Below are 16,659 nucleotides of genomic sequence, written 5' to 3'. Positions count from 1 at the left end.
TTTCATTCATACATTTAAATCTGTGATCCATTTTGAATTATTATTTTCTGTGTGTGTAAGGGAAGGACTAAGTTAAATAGTTTTGCATGTGGATATACAATCATCTCAACACCATTTGTTGAAAAGACTAATGTTTCCCCCATTTCATTATCTTGACACCATTGTTAAATATAAATTGACCACCACGAATGTACAGGACTGTCAATTCTGTTGTCTGTGCCTCTCCTGGAACCAATATGATATTGTCTTGATTACTGTAGCATTGTAGTAAGATTTGAGATCAGATGAAGGTCTCCAATTTTGTTCTTTTTCAAAATTGTTCTAGCTGCAGTAGATCCTTTGAATTTTCATTTAAATTGTATCAACTTGTCAATTCCTGTAAAAAAGGGTTTTTGGGTTTTGGTAGGGATTGTGTTGAATTTATGGATCAATTTGGAGAGAATTGCCATATTGACAATATGAGTCTTCCAATCCATAAAAATCCATAAAATCCAATCCAATCTTGTAGCATAAAAGCTGCAAGAAATGAAATATTGTATACTTCCATTTATGTAAAATATTGAGGAATGCAATAAACTCTTTGTCCATGTCCAAAAGAGGGATGACCCCTCTTTCACTGAGAGTTTCCTTAATCATCTCAGAAAAATTTTGTGCTTTTCAGTGTATAAATCCTACAATCATTCTGTTAAATTTATTTAAATATTTTATTATTTTTGATCCTATTTTGAATAAAATTGTTTTCTTAAATTAGTTTTGGCTGTTTGAGATGCTAGGGTATAGAAATGCAATATTTTAGTATAGTTATCTTGTATCTTGTGGGCTTGCTAAACTCATTTATTAGTTCAGTATGTTTTTATGGATTCCCTGGTGTTTTCCACATTAGGATTATGTTATCTGTGCATAAAGTCAGTTTTATGTCTTTCTTTTCAATCTAGATGACTTTAATTTTTTTTCTTATTGTAATATTTATATGTTCCAGTGTAATTTGGAATAGAAATAACAAGAAATCATCATTACCTTATTATTGCCTTGGGGAAAAGCATTCAGTCTCTTACTGTTTAGTATGAAGTTATCTGTGGGCTTTCTTAGATAATCTTTATCAGATTAAAGAAGTTTTCTTCTATTCCTGATTTTTGAGAGTTTTGTTTTGTTTTTTTTAATCATCAATGGTGTTAGATTTTATTCATTTATTTATTTTAGAGAGAGAGAGAGGATGAGGTTGGGGAGCACAGGGGGAGGCAGAGTAAAGGGGAAAGAATCTCAAGCAGACTCCCTGCTAAGTGTGGAGCCTGACCTGGGGCTCAATCTCACTATCCTGAGATCATGACCTGAGCAGAAACCAAGAGTCTGATGTTCAACCAACTGAGCCACCCAGGCGCCCCTGTGTTAGATTTTTAAAAAATGAGTTTTCTAAAAAAAAAAACGAGTTTTCTGCATCTAGTGAGATGATCATTATTTTTGTCCCTTTTGTATTTTTTTGTTCTGTATATTGCACTAGTTGATTTTCATATGTTAAAAACCAATTTTGTGTTTATGGGATAAATCCCACTAGGTCATGGTATATGACCCTTTTTGTGTGTTAGTGATTTATATGTGCTAATATTTTATTAACGGTATTTATAAATATTCATGAGTGATATTCATCCATGGTTTATTTGTTATGTTTTATCTAGCTTTGCTATTAGGATAATACTAGCTTTATATATTAAGTATGAAAATATTCCTCCTCCTGCTTTCTGAAAGAGTTTGTGAGGTATTGCTATTGTTTCTTATTTACATATTTGATAGGATTTACTAATGAAGCCATCTGGGCCTGGACTTTCCTTTGTGGGAAGATTTTTAGTAACTAACTTAAAAACTTTACTTGTTAAAAGTCTATTCACATATTCTATTTATTCTTGAGTTGATTTTGGTAATTTGTGTCTTTCTTTTTATCAATTTTTGTGTTTCCTCTAAATTGTCCATTTGTTTGCATAAAGTTGTTCCTACTATTTCCATAAATCCATGGCTTTATATGGAGCCTATTCCACAGGTGAGGTCATGATCTCAGGGTTGTGAGATTGAGCCCCACATCAGGCTCCATGCTCTCAGCACAGAGTCTGCTTGTCCCTCTCTGTCTGCTCTTCCCCCAACTGGCGTGTTCTCCCTCTTGTGAATGAATAAAATCTTAAAACAAACAAAAAGACCTTCTTTATTTTCTGAAGTAAGCTTTTAAAGCAATAAGTTTCCATTTAATCACTGCTTTAGCTTCATTTCATAAATTTTATATTGTGTTTTCATTTTAATTCAGTTTAAAATATTTTCTAACTTCTCTGTGGGGTTTTTGTTTTTATTTTTGTTTTTTTTGTTTGTTTTTAGTTTTTTTGACCCATGGGTTATCTAGAAGACTGCTGTTTATATTCCAAACATTCGGTGAGTTCCTCGTTCATTCAGTTGTTGCTTTCTAAGTTAGTTCTGTTGTTATTGGAAAACATCCTTTACATTTGAAATTTATTGTTTCATGGCCTGGTATGTGGTATATTCTGCAAAAAAAGTTCACTGTGTAGTCATTGGATTAAGAGTTCTGTATATGTCAACACAATGGAATATTATGCAGCCATCAAAAGGAATGAGATCTTGCCATTTGCAACGACATGGATGGAACTGGAGGGTGTTATGCTGAGTGAAATAAGTCAATCAGAGAAAGACATGTATCACATGACCTCACTGATATGAGGAATTCTTAATCTCAGGAAACAAACTGAGTGTTACTGGAGTGGTCGGGGGTGGGAGGGATGGGGTGGCTGGGTGATAGACATTGGGGAGAGTATGTGCTATGGTGAGCGCTGTGAATTGTGCAAGACTGTTGAATCACAGATCTGTACTTCTGAAACAAATAACGCAACATATTTTAAGAAAAAAGGAAAAGAAGAAGATAACAGGAGAGGAAGAAAAGGGGAGTATGTCAGAGGGGGAGACGAACCATGAGAGATGATGGACTCTGAAAAACAAACTGAGGGTTCTAGAGGGTAGGGGGGTGGGGGGATGGGTTAGCCTGGTGATGGGTATTGAGGAGGGCACGTTCTGCATGGAGCACTGGGTGTTATGAACAAACAATGAATCATGGAACACTGCATCAAAAACTAATGATGTAATATATGGTGATTAACATAACAATAAAAAATTAAAAAAAAAAGAAAAAAAAGAGTTCTGTATATGTCAGTTATGTGGTTTAAGTCATCTGTATCTTTACTGATTTTCTGCCAAGTTGTTTTATTTATTTTTAAGCCTGACTTCCTAAGGGTCACCCCTATGTCCACATAGCTGGTTGTCAGCCAATGATTTGGCAGAGATTGTGTTCAAATGCCTCAAGCCAGGAAGGTTTCTGTCCTCTGCCAATGGAATTTTGTGTGGGCAAGGGAGCACATTCAAAGTTCAGTCTGTTTTCAAGCATGCCCAGCTTTTACTTTCCCTCAGGTTTTTTTCTGTGTCCTCTGTACATTTGTGTAATCATAGGGGAAGCCAGAAAAATGTGAATAGCTTGGTTCCTCTTTGGTCTCCACTGTGTAGGCTGCTTTATCCAGGAATAGACCTGCCCCAAATATAACTAAAACATCAAGATAATGGAGTCATTGGCCCTTTTTGTCCTCCCACTGTCAAGATTGTCATTTTCACTGATGTTAACACTGGGCATAGGCATCTTCTGCCACTCTGAGTTGGGTAGCCCCTGTTGACCAGTGCAGCAAAGCCGCTGGTCCCAGTGGACCAGCTCTGGCAGAACCTCCATGCTGACTAAGCAGGGGGCTTGGTGGGAAACTGTAGGCACGAGTGCCAGAGCCTTCCATTAATCTCACTTGAAGTTCAGCATTTCCTCAAGTATAAGCTTTTTTCAGATTGCTGTACATCTTCAGTCCATTTCTGCAGCACCAAAATGGTTCTTCTGTTAATTTTTCTCAGCTTTATAGTTGCTCTTTATAGTTGCTATATAGTTTTATAGTTTCTCAGCTCTATAGTTGCTTATAATGACATCTTTCCTCAGCCATAACCAGAAGTCAGAGAGTGCTCTTTAATTTGGAAGATAAAACCCGAACAAGGAAAGGGCAGGATTTTCTCTCCCTCTAAGTTCGCAGGGCTGTGGCAAGGGGTCGTGTGCCTGTAGCAGGAACGGTGTTTACCAGAAAATAAGGAGAGGACGGATGGAAAATCAAAATGATGAATTCAAGATTGCACACCTATTTGAAGTGTAGGTGCATGAAGGATACAAAGAGAGGCTACTGATGTATAATTCATGGACCTCGATGTAAATGGCTATGAAAAATGTTTGGAGAAGGCAAGGAAGTGGTACTTGCAAATGATAGTACTCCTCAGCTGTCACTTACATGACGAGTTCTTGTCAAGTGGGAAAAAGAAAACATCCCAAATGCCTGACTCTTGAAGATTTTATATTCCAGGGACAGAAGCCTGTGACCTTGGGCTCCCTGTAAACATTTTTCTGTGTGACTCTTTCTACATCTTTCAAATGGGGATATGAGAATATTAACAGACGTGATGTCAGGCTGCGTAAAGTTAATGTTGGGAAAGCATTTTTAAGACCCTGGAAAAAATAGGTCTCAGATTATAGACTTCAGAGGATGTGTTATTTACACTGGCATTTTTAGACGCTTCTCAGCTTCTAATGTTTCTTTCAATATCTGACATAAATGTTCAAACTCTTACCACTGCTTTTGTCCAAAAAATGGAATATTATGTAATAAATTAAAATGTAATGCCACAGCTACAGTTAGTATAAAAATACACATTTATATGTGTTTATCATTTATTGGTATATTTAGAAACTGAAGCAAAATAGATGGACCAAAATAAATGTGGTAGGGTGTGGGTGTGGGGCTCTGGGGGTGGGCGTGATGAAGGACAGAAAGAGGATCTCAGCTTTGCTTACTGCATCCCCTCCAGCCCTCATCAAAAGGAATCAAGTCTTGGGCGCCTGGGTGGCTCAGTTGGTTAAGCGACTGCCTTCAGCTCAGGTCATGATCCTGGAGTCGCAGGATCGAGTCCTGCATCGGGCTCCCTGCTCAGCAGGGAGTCTGCTTCTCCCTCTGACCCTCCCCCCCTCATGTGCTCTCTCTCTCTCACTCTCTCAAATAAATAAATAAAATCTTAAAAAAAAAAAGGAATCAAGTCTTTTATGAGGTTTCACGAGTTTCAAAAGGTACTTTCGACCTGCAGTGAACTTCAGTTAAGTTCTTCTTTAGTTACTCTCCTCCCAGATGAAAAATATAATTACTTACAGGTAGAATTCTCTTGAGGGTATGGCTTTGGGTGAGGGACAAATGAGAAGGGCAGGTTCCTTTGTAGGAGGAAGGGCATTTAAAAGATTACACATATATGGATATATAAAGAGATTGACTATCAGGAATTGGCTCATGTGATTATAAAGCCTGAGAAGTCCAAGATCTGCGTTGTCAAACTAGGGACTCAGGAGAGCTGATGATATAATTTCGGTCTAAGTCTGAGTCTGAAGTCAGGACAAGACTGATGTCCTAGTTCAGAGACAGTCAGGCAGAGAGAAAGAATTCTTTCTCACTTAGTGTTTTATTCTATTCAGGTCTTCCATGGATTGGATGAAGTCTATCCACATTGGGGAGGACAGTCTGCTTTATGTAATGATTCAAATATTAATCTCATCCAGAAACACCCTCACAGACATACCCAGAAATAGTATTTAACTAATATCCAGGCACCCTATGACCCTGTCACATTGACACATAATATTAATTACCACACTGTTTCCTGAGTATCAAGGGACCCCCCCCCCCAAGAGACAGTCATAACCAGATAATTTTCTGACCACTTCCATAGTGCAATCTCATAGATTGCAGGCTGTGGACACCCACCACGGCCTAGGGATTCTAGTAATTATCCATTGCTGTGTAACAAATAGCCAAAAACTCAGAGACCTAAAACAACACACGTGTATTATCTCATGGTCTGTAGGTTAGGAGTCCAGACACGGTTTACCTGGGTCTTCTGCTTCTGGGTCTCCTACAGAGCTGCAGTCAAGATGTCAGCCATACCTGGGGCCTCATCTGAAGAATCCCATTGGGGAAAAACCTGCTCCTACAGTCACCTGGTAATTGGCAGGATTTGTTGTTTTCCAGTTGTTGCACTGGGGGCCTTGTTCCTTGCTTTCTTTGGCCTTAAGCCACCAACAATTTCTTGCCACGTGTCCTCTCCAACAAGACCTCTTGCTTCATTAAACCATGCAAGCCAAGAAGGCAATAGAGAGTCTGCTAGCAGACCGAGATTGTAGTTTTGTGTCACCTAATCGTGGAAGGGACATCCATCACTTTTGTAATATTCCATTGGTTGGAAAGAAATCACAAGTCCCAGTCACAGTCAAAGACAGCAGATAAGGCGAGGGCATAAATACCAGGAGGTGGGGTCATTGGGGAACATCTTAGACTCTGACCCTGTGATATTATGACTTATAATAAGAAACACATATTTGGTCTTCACTCCCAGTCCTGGCACAGAGCTTCTAAAACTCTTAGAATTTCCTAAGTGATGAGAGAGATAAAGATGCCTTTTGTTATTTGCAACAAATACTTATCAACCACACCTGTGTTTATGTTAATGAGATGACTTTTGGAACCCTCGCAAGGATGGGGGTGGCTGTCCTGGGAACCAATCAGGGGATTAGACAGTTGGAACTTTCAGCCCCAAAATTCTGGGGAGGGAAGAGGGGCTGGAGATGGAGTTCAATCATTGATAACCGACGAATTAATCAATCAATTCCTATGTAATGAAGCCTTTATAAAAATTCCTAACGTATGGGGCTCAGAGATCTTCCAGCATGATGAACGCACTGAGGTGCTGGGCCGGTGGCACACCCAGAGGTGGCATGGAAGCTCCAAGCCTCCAAATCCCTTCCCCATACCTTGCCCTGGCTGTTCCTGAGTTACATCCTTTTGTAATAAGTTGGCAATAGCAACTAAACTAAGTTCTGTGAGCCATTCTAGCAACTCATTAAACCTAAGGAGGGGGTTGTGGCAACCTCTGTCAGAAACGCAGGGGACAACCTAGACTTGAAATTAGTGTTGGAGGGGGGCAGTCCTATGCGACTGAGCCCTTAACCTGTGGGGTCTGTGCTAACTCCAGATAGATAGTGTCAGAACCTAGTTACATTTGTTGGATACCCAGTGAGTGTCTGCGGAAGAGTGGAAAATTTCTGGGTGTGGGAAAACCCCTACGCGTTTGATGAACGGAAGTGTAGAGTTGTAGTAGAGGGGAAACACGGGAGAGTTTTTTCCTCTCAAACTCCCACGGGGTGTCAGGAAGGACGAAGGAGAATCATCAGCTCTGCTTCTAGAACCTCATGACTCTGCAACTCCTAAAGTGTGTTTTGTGTTTTCTGGCAGCTTCTCCCATCTGCCACAGGCTGGGATGCCTCACATTCCAGCTCCTCTTGACCTTCTTGTCTTGCTAGGCTTCTCCCTTATGCTTTTATTTAGCTCACTCCCTCATCTCAAACCAAACCCCATTCAGATTGTTAATGATTTTCCTCTGTGTTGCACAAAGGAACAAATTAGCCTCAAGGTCCGTGCTCATGGGGGCGGGGCCTGTGTGTCTGTGTGGATCTCAGGCCTCCCTCTTCTGGGGTGTGGGAGAAGGCTCAGTGTCAGTGTTTCACTTCTGACTTTCCCAGGGTACTGCCTGGGAAAGGGAGCCCAGATTTTGTGCGCATGTGCAAATCCGTAACTCCGGTCTTCTGGATTCCCGCTTGTGCTGCCTGGAGGGCTTGACCACCCTACCCATACTTTTTGAACCTTCTCTTGGGGGCATCTCACTCGTATCAGGGCAGCTGGGTGTCCTCCACGTCACCCACCTTTGGTGGTGCACAAGGGTACTCTGCTTGGCAAGCGGCTCCCATGGCTCAGATTCTCACAAATATCCCCCATCCTTGTTCTGGACTTCTCAGATAATTTCATCAGGAGCCGCCTGTCAGTAGGTCTTGACTACTCCCATCTGCAGCATCTTTATGAGGCAGCCATGCATATATTAATTATGCACCAAGACTCTGAGGACTTTTAACCCATTGAGTTGAAGGAATTAAAATTTGTCATCAGTGTATTTGACACAAGTATAGCACTAATCTATAGATCTTGTGACTCTAAGACATGCTTTAGTATGTGCTGATTTGTTTACAATGGAAATACGTTTGCTTCAATCTAATCTTTGCATTGACAGGGGAAACAGGTGTTTTCCTAAATATTTACAATAATTCTTAAAGACTATATGGAGCACCATTCTTTTTCCAAGCCAAATGTTGATTACTCACTAAATACACATCGGTGTATAGACTGATGTGGGCAACCCAGAGAGGTGTAGCTATGGTTCTGTTCTCAAGAAGGATACAATTAGTTGTATGGTAAAAACACACTCACGGTAAAAAAAAAAAAAAAAAGTTCACCGGTGGGTTCAGCTTGCCTCCGTTGGTAACCCACACCTTCTTTGTCAACCTGTCTCCCCACTAGACTCTACGCAACATGAATCCGTATGGTATGTATCCGTTCTCTCTTCATCCTTAGAACTGAATCCAATAGATTCCTTCTAGAAACAGGAGAATAACTTGGTATAAACTATTAGATTGAGAATATTACCAGAGGCAAAAAGAAACTCAAGACCACGCTTAAGGGGAGGGGCCAGTGTGTTCTTTCCCTTTCCATTATCTTCTCTCAGCCCAACAAATGCTCAAGAAATCTGTTCTGGAATGAATGTCTTTGATATGGCAGTGGGTGGGCACTGCCACACTACCCCCTTGGCAACTTCCATTGCAAAAATGACAATTTTGATTCACAAAAATCATGTATAGGATGCATGTTACTGAAAATTCAAAAATGGGACTCAAATGATACTCTCTCCACTGATGCTTGTGGATTGGCTGGCTCCTTGTCCTCTTGAACAGGCAGCTTCTTCTCATTAGAAGCTCTCAGTCATTTGGGAGAAGCAGAATCATTCTGTTGTGCAGATGTTTATTTCTGTGTTAAGAAAAGTTTACTGATAGCTGTAGGGTGAGAGCCAGTAGCTGGTGTGTATGTGCAGAGGGCTCACAGGAGATGTTATGTAGACGTTGTCCCTTCTGACCTTTAGAGAAGTCTTGTATTGCTTTGCTGAGCTGAGCTGCAAAGGTAGGATAGGGCTGGTTATTGCTCATGAAAAGCTGTGAAATAGTAGAGCCAAATGCTTGTTGGTGTCTCCTTTAGAAGAGGAAGAAACATTTGGAAGGGTCAAGTGACTAAAAAAGAAAAATGGCAGCATTTAATGAAAAGGAGCCATTTCAGGCATAATTTCATGTGGATTTTCATATCTGCTGTGTTCTCTTTAGAGATTGGAGTTCCCTGATGGAAGGATTATATCCCCTTTGGGGGACCAGAAATCAGGCATCTCAAAAGGAAAATCAAATGACTTTTCATCTCACAGTTGAAAATCCTTTATTAGAAACCAGGGTCTTTAGAAGTGCCTTTCTCTGAATTCATTTTCATTTTCCAAAAACATGTGCAGGTGTCTGAGTCAGACCAAGAGAAAGCAGGTGTGGGGAAAAATAATTACCTGGCACCTCTCTGCACTTAATCTCATCTCAGATGGATACCTGCAGAAGCCATTTGATAAAATTGTTTCTCAGGCCCAAGATGAAAGGTTAGGAGAGGTGAAAATCCATGATTTGATTTTTTTGTGTGTGTGTGTGTGTGTGGTCTCTTTTCTTTTTTTCCCCCTGAAACAATAGAACTTCAGTTATCAAAGGGCTTTCAAGACTGAAAAGACAGCTGCTTTGGAAAAGCAAAACATTGGCTCTAGCAAACGAGCATGAAAATGCTAAGCATCAGCCACCACTTGCCAGAGGGAATCAATATTGTAATTGCTTCTTTCAGAAGGCTCACCTGTTGGAATGCCAGCCAGAATAACACCTGAGCTGGGGGACATTAAGGACCATCGTCAATTTAAGGCATGCATTTAAAATCTGTATCATTCAATAAGGGAAAAAGAGAAAAGAAACCTCTTAAAATATCATGTTTGGGATACCTTGCTACATGATAAACCGAAAGCAATGTTAGACAACCTAGACTACCAATACTAAGAAAAGTTATGTGGTTAGCAAAATCTTGCTAATATGGAGTGTAATATTATGACTTTATATAATCTTACCAGGCACATTTCCACCAACAACATGTTTACTGTGTTTTTTTTTCAGGGGTTTGATACATCCTTGTGTTGATTAAATATAGATCAAGAGATCTGTGATCATGGGACCCATGTTCGTTTCTGATTTCACTTGACAGTGATTAGTGACTGCTAATGAACCTGGCCCCCCTCTTGCTGGCTTGTCACTTCTTGCAGGTGAATCATTCAGTCACGACTGAATTGCAGGAACAGTGCAGGAATTTGTAGAACATTTAACAGGTTCATCACAGATGAGCTAAGCATGCTAATTTGATAACGAGGCCTCTAAAAAAATTATATACTAGACAATGTCCAACCTCTTTTGTATCTAACTGCATTACCGGTGTCTTAACCTACTCCGCACCAGCCTATGGTAGTTTCTTCCTCTAGGCATTTGCTCGTGTGGTTGTGCTCTGCTCACAATGCCCCAAGCGGTAGTCACATGCTCAAATATTAAAAATTTAAGGCTTATTCCTTCAAGAGGCAGCCCCTGCTTTTTTATGCCTGGGGTTTTCTGCCTCTTGTCTGTCTCTTGGCCTCTTGTGTTCCCCACCACAAGGACACTAATGCGGTTATCTGTTTGCCTCTGTTTCCCAGCTTTAAAGTTGGTCATTCAAAGAATGGGAAATATAACCTTACTCATGTTTTTATTCTGTGTCCGGGCACCTAACACATAAAGTATTTCATAATTATTTGTTAAAAGAAAGAATGACTGACTGGGGTGCCTGGGTGGCTCAGTCAGTTGAGTGTCTGCCTTCGGCTGTGGTCCTGGGATCGAGCCCTGCATCGGGCTCCCTGCTCAGCAGGAAAGTCTGCCTCTCCATCTCCATCTGCCTCTCCCCATTCTCATGCTCTGTCTTTCTCTCTCAAAAATCTTTTAAAAAAAGGACTGAATGAATGAGACCTTGAGCTCTTTAAAATTAAGCTGTAGGCAATGGAGCGAATAAAAGTTACATTTCTTTGATTGAAACAACAAAATCTGCCCCTGAGTAGCCTGAACAAGAAGAGAGGCTAACTGGAACACTACAGAGGTGGCTCAGGAATAGAAGAAAGAGGTGAACAATCCAGCTTTACGAAGACAGCCTGCAGCACAGTTCTGAGTATCCAGACAGGGGAGTTCAGGAAACTTCGGAGGTGCTGCCATCAGGTGGGGAGTTATACTTACCACCTCCTGTCCCTGCATGTTCAGTCTAGGACAGAGAAGCTGGCTGGCCAGGAGGATCTCAAGGGCCTACCCCTATGATCAGAGGAGGACGATCTAGGATAAGAAGTGCATGTGTTGGCCCCCACAACAAATAATCCAGTCAGTAAATGGGCAGAAGACATGAACAGATACTTCTCCAAAGAAGACATACAAATGGCTAACAGACACATGAAAAAATGTTCAAGATCACTAGCCATCAGAGAAATACAAATCAAAAGCACAATTAGATATCTCCTTACACCAGTTAGAATGGCAAAAATTAACAAGGCAGGAAGCAACAAATGTTGGAGAGGATGTGGAGAAACGGGAACCCTCCTACACTGTTGGTGGGAATGCAAGCTGGTACAGCCACTCTGGAAAACAGTATGGAGGTTCCTCAAAATGTTAAAAATAGAGCTACCCTATGGCCCAGCAATTGCACTACGGGGTATTTACCCCAAAGACAAAGATGTAGTGAAAAGAAGAGGCACATGCACCCCAATGTTCAAAGTAGCAATGTCCACAATAGCCAAACTGTGGAAGGAGCCGAGATGCCCTTCAACAGATGAATGGATAAAGAAGATGTGGTCCATATATACAATGGAATATTACTCAGCCATCAGAAAGGATGAATACCCACCATTTGCATCGACATGGATGGGACTAGAGGGGATTATGCTGAGTGAAATAAGTCAAGCAGAGAAAGTCAATTATCATATGGTTTCACTCATGTGTGGATCCTAAGGAACAGCATGGAGGACATTAGGGGAAGGAAGGGAAAACTGAAGGGGGAGAAATCAGAGAGGGAGATGAACCATGAGAGACTATGGACTCCAGGAAACAAACTGAGGGTTTCAGAGGGGGTGGATGGGGGATGAGGTAACTGGGTGATGGGTATTAAGGAGGGCACATGTGGTGATGAGCACTGGCTGTTATTCGCAACTAATGAATCGTTGCACAGTACATCAAAAACTAATGGTGTACTATATGCTGGCTAACTGAACATAATAAAAAAATTGAGATAAAAAAAAGTGTATGTGTTGGGAATGTATCTGAGCAGACAACAGCGAGGACCTTTTCCTCAAGCCATTATACGGAAGGGGCGAAGAAGAAGGCTTGCGGTGGACGCCTCTTCTGTTTGAAGATCTGTCCATTTTTGAAAAGTGAGGATCGGGGATGCCTTTAGAAGTGTGAGTTCTTACACAACTTTTTGAACACCCACTTCCTCCCGTCTTTTTTCTGTTTCCCTACACTGCTGCACTCATTTTGGTGTCAGTACAATTATCATGGGGGTTTGTAATAAAAGCGTTGAAAATTCTACCAGTGTTTATTTGACCTCATTATCAGTGCACACTTTTTGGCATAATTTGTTAGATATATAATATATATGTTTATAGAACATGAATACTTACATATAAGGAGGGATTTAATTTTTCTTTTACATTACAGCTAAGAGTGATCAAAAAAATTGGAGACTGCTGTTCCAAAGGATTTAAAGTCTATTAAATTTGAAAACAATTAAAAAGTTATCAATGGAGGCACCCTGGGTGGCTTGGTTGAGCGTCTGCCTTCAACTTGGGTCATAATCTCAGGATCCTGATATGAACCCCAAGTCAGGCTACCTGCTCGGCGGGGAGTCTCCTCTCTCTCTGCCCTTCTCCCTGCTTATGCTCGCTCGCTCTCTCAAATAAAAAAAAAAAATCTTTTAAAATCTTTTTAAAAAGTTATCACTGGAAAGCTATTAAAATAGTTATTAATAACAATAATAAAACCTTGTAACATGGCAAACTTAGCTGTTTCTTGTAAAACAATATAAAACAGTATTTTTTTATTTTATATCTTTAATATGTTAATAACTGTTAATATTTTTATTGTAAAATAGAAGTTTATATTTCTGTTTTAAGGTTTTACTCTGATAGTATTCTATTAAAATATATGCTGCTTAATTAATTTTTTTTCTTCTTTTCCCATCAAAAAGCAAATCCTCAAATATTACCTGTGATTGGTGATAGTAATGATAACATCTAATTAGAGAGTAGCTTTCTTCAAGCAGGTCTGTAAGAAACAGATTCCTCTAAATGATTCCACCAAGTTAAAAGTATTATGTCTAACCTGTGAGGAAGAATGACTTGTTTGCTTGGCATACATCCCAAATTTGATGTTCTACTTCAATAGCTACAACCTTGAAGAACTAAAAAGAAGAAGCCATGCTATTTCTAGATGGACAATAGTCTACTTTGTGATCTGAAGTAATTAAAACACAGAGTGAAACCTTTCAAGCGAAAGAAGCCAAATGTATGGTAGCTTTCTGAGAAATAAAATGGAAATAGGAAAGCAAATAAGACTGCTTACTTGATAAAACGTCAGCAAAACAATTCATTAGAGTGTAAAAGAGTCAGTCAGCAGTGTTTTTTGTTGTTGTTTTGTTTTTTACTGCACACAATACTAATTTTACCTTTACTCTTTCATTTCATTTTGGATTAAATTGGCCAGACATGTATGTCTGTATACAGACATACATGTTAGAGAGATCATCTTTCCTCGTGGTGTCAGGATTTTAGTGTAATAGCTTCAGCAATGGTAACACACTTGTCTTTCTGTTCCTCACTCACTCTTTATCTGGGGAGGGAATAAGCAACATCAGCTTTGTCTTTTCTTCTCTTACTGCATCTGCCTGACTGTAAAGGGGGGTGCAGTCTGAATGTGGTGATTTAATTACAAAATTGACCTAATTCTCTGCCTGCCCTCTGTCCCTGTCCTTGCAATGTAATTTTGCATCTCCTCTCCTCAAGAGGTGGAGTCTATTTTCCCCACTTCCTGGATGTAGGCTAGTTTTGTGACTTGACTGCATTAGCAGAATGCGGGACAAGTGAAAATATACCTTGTTCTCTTTGTTCTCTTTGAACCCTTACTGTGGCATAAAAGTAAACCCAGGATAGAATTTGCCCCAACTGAGGGCAACCTAAACCAGCCAGCTTCCACCCAACTGACCAGTCAGCTAGCCTTGGAGGTATGAGTGAGCCCGGCCCCAGTTAAGCAGAGCTTTTGGCTAACTCATAGACTTGTGAACACAGATAAATGTTTCTTGTGTAGATCACTCAGATTTTGTGGTTATGTGTTACACATCAGTGAGGAGACCATGGAAAATGGCTGCATCCTGTGTCTTTTCTCAATCGGCTCTAAACTCAGGGATAGCAGAACTAGTGTGATGAATTGAGGCCCTAAAACTCTTGTTCAGATAATACTGTTATGGAAAAAATATTTTGCATGAATTCCATAAATTATATGATGTATAGTCATGTGTCATCATTTAAAAATATTATTATTATCCTAAGTTATTACAACTGGTTCATCGACTAAGATGTTTGGCCCAATTGTATCCTAAAATTAAAAGAAAAAAAAACACAATCTGCCAATAGACCACAGAAATCTTTTTTTTTTTATTTGACAGCAGAAATCTTAATGAATAATTGGCTAATTTATAAATTAGTAATTGTATATTTGTAAATGATTTTGAACTCATAATGAGAGCAGCAGTTCTTCCCATTTGTTTATATATCCCTGGCAACCTATGAGAATGAGACCCATTTCAGGAAATAAGAATTACTGTGAGTCACATATTTGTTTGTTTATTTTTTAGGTCAGTTGGTAGTATAGGGCTTTTCTTTGAGAGATACAGTGTACTTTGAATCATTCACTTATTTAATCCATCAGCAAACATTTATTAAGTATCTTGTTCTGGGGCAGGCTACTACTATTATTGTCTGTGTAAGCAACACAGCAGTGAACTATATAGACAAAGTCATGGCCTTTTCAGAGCTTATATTCTGGTGGGATATGTAGACAGTGAACAAATCTCACAGATAAAATGTATCATCAGGTTGGGATAAATGATATGAAGGAAAGAAATAAGATAAATTTAGAGTGTAATGGAGAGGGATAGCCATGTTAGAAAGGGTGATGGCTATTAAGGAGGGCACGTTCTGCATGGAGCACTGGGTGTTATACGCAAACAATGAATTATGGAACACTGCATCAAAACTAATGATGTACTGGGTGGTGACTGACATAACATAATAAAAAGAAAAAGAAAATAAAAAGAAAGGGTGGTCAGGGCAGCCTCTGTGAGGAACCCATATGTGAGCAGAGACCAGAATGAAGCGAGAGGGTGAGCCACCTAGTTATTGGGGCGAAATGTACTTCAGCCAGTGGGAACCACAAATGTAAAGAAACTAATGAGTATTTTCACAAAGAATATATGCAGAGATGGTTTTCTTCTTACAAACTCAAATTGTTGCTCCTGTGATGTATCTGATTCTTTGGGAGGAATGAGAGAGAAGCAAAATGGTGAAATGCAGGGCGCCTGGGGGGCTCAGTCAGTTGAGCATCTGCCTTCAGTCCAGGTCATGATCCCAGGCTCCTGAGATGGAGCCCTGCGTCGGGCTCGCTGCTCAGCGGGAAACCTGTATCTCCCTCTCCCTCTGCTGCTCCCCCTGCTTGTGCTCTCTCACTCTCTCTGTCAAACAAATAAATAAAATCTTTTTTAAAAAATGGTGACATGAGAAATAGGAGAACCTGGGAGGGGACAACTGGGTACCCATTCAAAAAAGGGCATATCAAACCCTCAAGGAAAAAAAAAAAAAGAAAAGAACTAGAGATTTGCTTATCGGTAATCATTGGTAAAGAGCATTTATTACTTGGAACGATTCATACTGCAGAATTTTGATTGAGTGGTTGTATATGATGGGATAAAAGCTATCTATTGATTTTGAATCAACCCTTTGCACACTTCCTTTGATAAAGTTGAGCTATCATTAAAGACTATCTTTGCTCATTTTACAGACCAGTATGTTCTATCTAGTTTCTTAATCAGACATAGTCCCTGTATTAATGAACAAACTTATTGCTAGATAAATAAATTTAATAATTTGTAAGTAATCCTCTGCTGACATTAGAATGGCAGTGTACTAACCCAAGTACACTAACCTTCTCTTTACCTGGTATACTGAGTCAAATAAGCATCCCTCATCACTTCTCGGCCTTTTGGCTAAGATCATGTGAAATAAGCATCCCTCAAAATTCATGTCCAATGTCTAATCACAATGTGTGAATGTGAATTTACAGTCAAAATAAGTCTTTTGGGTCAAATGAGGTCTTTGTAGATATAATCAACTTAAGATGAGGTCCCACTGGACTAGAGCGGGCCCTAAATACATGATATGGATTGTCCTTCAAAGGCTCTAGAGGGAGAATGGCCCCGCTGACAACTTTATTTTGCA

The sequence above is a fragment of the Callorhinus ursinus genome, unplaced genomic scaffold (assembly GCF_003265705.2).
Source record: "Callorhinus ursinus isolate GAN/ISIS: 27379988/994484 unplaced genomic scaffold, GSC_fseal_2.0 scaffold32, whole genome shotgun sequence".
Lineage (NCBI taxonomy): Eukaryota > Metazoa > Chordata > Mammalia > Carnivora > Otariidae > Callorhinus > Callorhinus ursinus.
This window is presented reverse-complemented; position numbering follows the sequence as displayed.